The 5,854-nt window shown below is 40.6% G+C and overlaps 1 long non-coding RNA gene across 1 annotated transcript; it reads left to right on the forward strand.

Annotated features, from left to right (window-relative positions):
- The first annotated feature begins 347 nt into the window (after positions 1-347).
- Positions 348-2,349, forward strand: LOC137613058 (uncharacterized). The gene is made up of 2 exons (XR_011038902.1): positions 348-1,307; positions 1,468-2,349. It is a non-coding gene; the product is annotated as an uncharacterized lncRNA (long non-coding RNA).
- Positions 2,350-5,854: the final 3,505 nt, after the last annotated feature.

The raw sequence follows: 5,854 nt of genomic DNA on the forward strand, positions 1-5,854 counted from the left end.
ATGTATGCTCACAAATTAAACGCGGTCTTGTGGTCTGTGTAATATTGTAAATTCTGTGATTGTATGACAGCAGATAGTAGATAATTTCTGCCCAGGATTAATAAAGTAAATTTATATACTTTATTAATCCCTGTAGGAAAATTATTAGTAGCACAGTATAGACCCCACTATTAGTTCTGGTGTTCTGCATACAGGCCCGTAACACTCAGAGACACACAAGGGGCCTTCCTGCATTCAGTGACATCTCCCGCTGTCAGCTCACACTCAGAAGTGACCGCCAGTCTCTCACAGCGGAGGGGGGGGAGCGGGGGTGGGGGAGGGGCGGCGGCAGCTCCACACCGCAGGTCAGGACAGCAGAGTCAGGGGAGGCCAGACAGAGGAGCAACAGGGAGGGACAAGGATATTCCTAAACACGGTAAAAAGTAGTGCTGTCAGGCGATTACAAAAATAATCTCATTAATACCAGGATTTGTAATTAATCTAATTAATCACATTTTAATCTCATACCTGCTAAAGGCCCCCAAATAAAGAATTTGAATTCTAGGACATTACAAAATTGTAGCGCATGACTAATCAATAGAATACACCAAGAAGAGATCACGTGTACAACATTCCAAGCATGAAAACCCTCTCTCAAAAAAATCATCCCTGCAAGAGAGGGTTAATAAAGCCCTCTCTAACAACCAACAGCTGGACATCCTGAACCCTCACATCCTTCTCGTCAGTTACCTGTCATTTTATTGAAGACGATAAAATGGTGTCCTGCCTTCTGAATTGTTTTGAGTTCAGTGACAGACACACATCTGAGAACTTAGCAGAGGAACTGCTCAGAGTGGCAAAAGAGTGGAATGTTATAAACAAAGTAGGTGGTTGTGTTATTGACAATGCAGCGAACATAACCAAAGCAGTTAAAACCCTGAAATGAACCCAGCACAATTATGAAATGTCTTGCACACACAATTAACCTGATTGTGAGAGATGCTCTGAAGGTGATGAAGCCTGCTGTGGAGAAAGTCAATAGTGGAATATTTCCACAGGAGCACAACAGCCACACACAGGGTCAAAATAACACAACGACAGATGGACATGCCTGAGCTGAAGCTCAGAGAAGATTGTGTGATAAGGTGGAACTCCACCTTTCATATGATAAAACGGATTCTGGAGTCCAAGGATGCAGTCATCTCTAACCTAGCTGTTATCAATGTACCGGTCGATCCTCCGAGCCAAGAGGAATGGGAGGTACTGCAGGAGGCATGCACTGTTCTGGAGCAATTTGAGGAGGTCGCTGTGGAGATCAGTGCAGACAGGTGCAGTATACAAATGTTGTTACATTATTATTAGTATTATTATTATTAGTAGTAGTAATTGTTGTTGCATTACTGGAATAAAAGGCTGAGTAGACATGAAATAATTTTAATACACCTGCACAAAGCGTAATATTAACACCCATTGTTTATTCTTTTTCAGCTATGTTACAGCCTCCAAAATGTTAATCCTGCGCAGGGTTCTGCAGAGAGTGACAGCTCAGAACCAGACCAGCGTAACCACAGCATGTGAAAGAGCTAGTAGAGGCTCCCTGTGCATCCATGGACAGAAAGTTCCATAGAATGGAATATAACACTGTTCTGTCAGAAACCAACATTCTTTATCCAAGATTCAAGAAGCTGACCTTCAATGACACTAAAGCAGTTGATGAAGCTATTCAGAGAATAACTGCAGCAGCAGCAAGGTTCAACCAGCCAACTCCACTTCCAGGGGGCCAAGATGGAGCAGAGGATGAGCAAGAGGGGCCACAAGCATCTGCTGTTTGGAGATTCTTTGAAGAAAGAGCAAGTGAAGACACTACAAGAAGGAAGCCTTCAGCAGATGCAATACTGGAAGTGAGACCCTACCTTGAGGAGCCCCTTTGCCAGTTACGTGCAGATCCACTAAACTGGTGGGAAAACAAGGCTTCACTTTGCCCACACCTCACACACGTGATGACATGGAGACTGTGCATTGGTGCAACGTCATTTCCCTCCCAGAGAATTTTCTCCAAAACCAGGCAGATCATGACTGACAGAAGAAGCCGAATCAGTCCCTCAAAGCGGACACACATGGTGTTTCTGAATGCCAATCTTCACTAAACACATTATTTGGATGCTGATCTTTTTCTTTTGTTTTACATATTTTCATTTATATTTTGTTGTGTTACGAGTTTTTAAGGGATTCTGTGTTGTTTGACTGTCGATTTGTTTTATATAAAATAAGTTTTAAGTTTAAATTCATTTAAAGTGCACTGTAGAGTGAAAAAAATAAAGGCATACTTATATAATAAACATATATAAATAAAAAGTATAACGAGATTTTTACATTATTAATTCATTTGTACATAATTTTACATTATAATTTTATATTATTGGTATAATATATTGATGAAAGCAACAAAAAAAGAGCTGGAATTCCCATCACTTAAAGGGACAGTAAAGTTAATTTTAAGTGACATATATGTTATTCATCATTAAGAAAAATAGAAGAACATTTTTTATATCTGTATCATCATCCGTTTGGTCAAAAAAAGCTTAAAATCTGCACTGCAGCAGCTTCCGCATTCAGTGGTCACGTTGGCGTCATACGTCACTGGGGCCAAACATAGCTTAGCAGCCATAAGAAACAATGCAATCCACGTCGCGATTAACTCCAAAAATATCATGGTTACCTGCATGGTGAACGGTTGTGTCAACAGACTTGACACAACAGACGCGACTTTCGAATAAATTCACTGTGGAATGAATAACAACTAGAGTTGTTATTCATTCCACACAGTCCAATAGTAATAAATGCAGTTAGCTCAATGCTATCATAATATGTACAATCTCATTGATGGGCTAGCACATTAGCATTTTTAGCACGATACCTTCCCAGAAGGTATTCTAAAGAACGACAGGTCCTTGTCTTCGCGTCTTTTTGCTGTTCTGTTGACACAACTGTTCACTGCGCAGGTAATCATGATATTTTTGGAGTTAACCGCGACGTGGATTGTATTGTTTCTTATGGCCGCTAAGCTATGTTCGGCCCCAGTGACGCCCACGTGACCACTGAATGCGGAAGCTGCTGCGGTGCAGATTTTAAGCTTTTTTGACCAAACTGATGATGCTACACATTTAAAATTTATTTTTTCTTCTATTTTTCATTATGATAAATAACATATATGTCATTTAAAATTAACTTTACTGTCCTTTAATAACTTTCATTTTCTGGCGCTGGTTGTGAGCTCTTATAAGTTGACACTAGTTTAACAAGTTAAGAAAGTTTTAAATATTGAAACAGCAAAATTATAACTTCTAACCATTAATGTACCTGCAGCGTTTGTCTGTCTCCCCATGTCCCCTCTCGCGTTGCCCGACTGACTTTCTGTAACACCACTTTAGGGAGACAGATAGGCTGCGCGCGGTTCACAGATAGGCTGTGCGCCTATTTACAATCAGGTCCTTTCGAAACTCCAAAAAAGATTGTCTCAGCAGATTAACCCATGTGATGTGTCTCATGCTAATGACCCTCAATAGCATACAAAGGCTCGGTGAAACTAGCATTTCAACATTTTTGTTTATTTATCATCTATCCATCCATCTATCCATCCATTGGTCTGTGTCTGTTTCAACAATGTCTGCATTTTATATAAAACCACTGCGGAGGATTTATTATTAGACAACAGTTGTCCTGGCAACATTAACAATTATCGAGCAAATGAAGACCGGTCTGTGAAAATATTGTCTTAGATGAAACCGGTCAGTGGCGCAAAAAAGGTTGGGGACCGCTGCTCTAAAGCATAAGCAAGAGATCCATGTATTGTGGTTTTGGGGCAGCAGTTGCTCAGTGGTAAAGCAAGCGGTAGAGCGGGTCGTCCAATGTTCTGAGATGGGGGTTCAGATTCCCGCTCGTGCCCAAAAACACCCAAAGTGTGAGCTGATGGTGGGAGGTGTTAGCTCACGTCTGGAGCACTGCCGAGGTGCCTTTGAGCAAGGCGCCATCATCTTAGAAGTTGCGCATTGGATGCGCACTACGACGGAGCTGCCCGCCACTCTACCTCCCTCTCACCTGCATGCCCAAAGGCCCCTTGTGTGTGTTACAGGCCTGTACACACTATTTAGATGCATGTAACTACTAACCTGTGTGTAGAGTGGAGTCTTAATTTCCCTTTGGGGATTAATACACTTAATAAAAACTTTTTTTTTAAAATTAAAATGAAAACCTTTGCATGAGAGTTCTAATGAAACATTCAACCAGCTATCCACCCATCTATCTATCATCTGCCCATTTATCTATAATCCATTTATCCATCCATGTATGTGTTTTAAAAATCATGATCATCATGCCCGGCAGTTAACAAAAGAAAGCGAGCCAACCTTAGCTTGTAGCTAGCTAAAAAGCTCTGAAGCACAGGCAATAGATCCATTTGAAGTTGTGGTTAAACATGTGCTGCAGAGGTTTATTGAAATATCCATCCATCCATCTATCCATCTGTCTATCATTGTCATTTAACAATCATCATGACCAGCAGTTAGCAATACAAGCTAATGCTAACGCTAGCTAACGTTAGTTAACATTAGCTAACATTAACATTTGCTTCAGAGTTGGATTAAACACAATGGCATAGAAAAACTATCAATGTACAAATGTCATCCATCCATTCATCCATCTTCTGTTTATCTATCATCCATCCATCTATCAATTCATCCATCCATTCATCCATCCATCCAATGATCATCAAGACCAGCAGTTAACAATAGAGTGCTAACACTAGCTTGTAGCTAGCTAACATAAAGCATAAACAAGAGATCCATGCATTGTGGTTAAAACATTTGCATGAGAGTTCTATTGAAATCCATCCATCTTTCCACCCATCCATCTCTACATTTCTACTGAAATATCCATCCATCTGTTTATTTTTATGTCATTTAACTATCATCATTATGACCAGCAGTTAGCAATAAAAGCTAATACTAATGTTAGCTATTTCTAGCTAACGCTAACGCTAGCTAACGCTAACGCTAGCTAACGCTATTTAACGCTAACGCTAGCGCTAGCTAACGCTCGTTAGCTAGCGTTAGCATTAATGTTGGCGTTAGCTACCGTTAGCATTAGCTAACATTATCTAACATTAACATTTGCTGTAGAGTTGGATTAAACACAATGGCATTGAAAAAATATGTCCATATATGCAGCTCAGCAGCACTTCCTGCTTTTCCTGCTCTTGAAGGAAGTTGGGATACACACTTCCTGGAGTGTGTGTGCGATGCAGTACCATTTCCTACCACCAGGGTGAAAATGCACACACACCTGTACCCAACTTTTGCTACCTTATGGGACATGTCAAAAAAAAGGCAGGGGGCATATCAGGAGTGTCCCCTGAGCCTTTTGCAATGAAAAACCTTGTGGGGCCCACCATTTTGGGGTGCCTAAGGTCTTTGGGCCCCACAACGTTGGTCTAATCCAGGTCTGAAATCACCCTAAGGTAATATAAGTTAGTTCACACACACACACACACACACACACACACACACACACACACACACACACACACACACACACACACACACATGCCATCGACATTTCAGTTAAAGTGAATGAATTCTTCCAGTGTAATAATACATTATAGGCTATTTCATAGATTTAGTATATTCGCTACAGCAGTCAGATTCATTATAGGATTACTGTGATTCATTCCACTCTAGCACATGCGCACAATCCAGACATCGTGCCAATTTAACACTAATTTGCTCATGGAAAAATGGGCTGATCCATTTCCTGATACTTGTTGAAAAATCGCATTATGCAAATATGTCAGCAACAAATTTCTTCCTGCATTCATTCA

The sequence above is a fragment of the Antennarius striatus genome, chromosome 2 (genome assembly GCF_040054535.1).
Source record: "Antennarius striatus isolate MH-2024 chromosome 2, ASM4005453v1, whole genome shotgun sequence".
Classification (NCBI taxonomy): Eukaryota; Metazoa; Chordata; class Actinopteri; order Lophiiformes; family Antennariidae; genus Antennarius; species Antennarius striatus.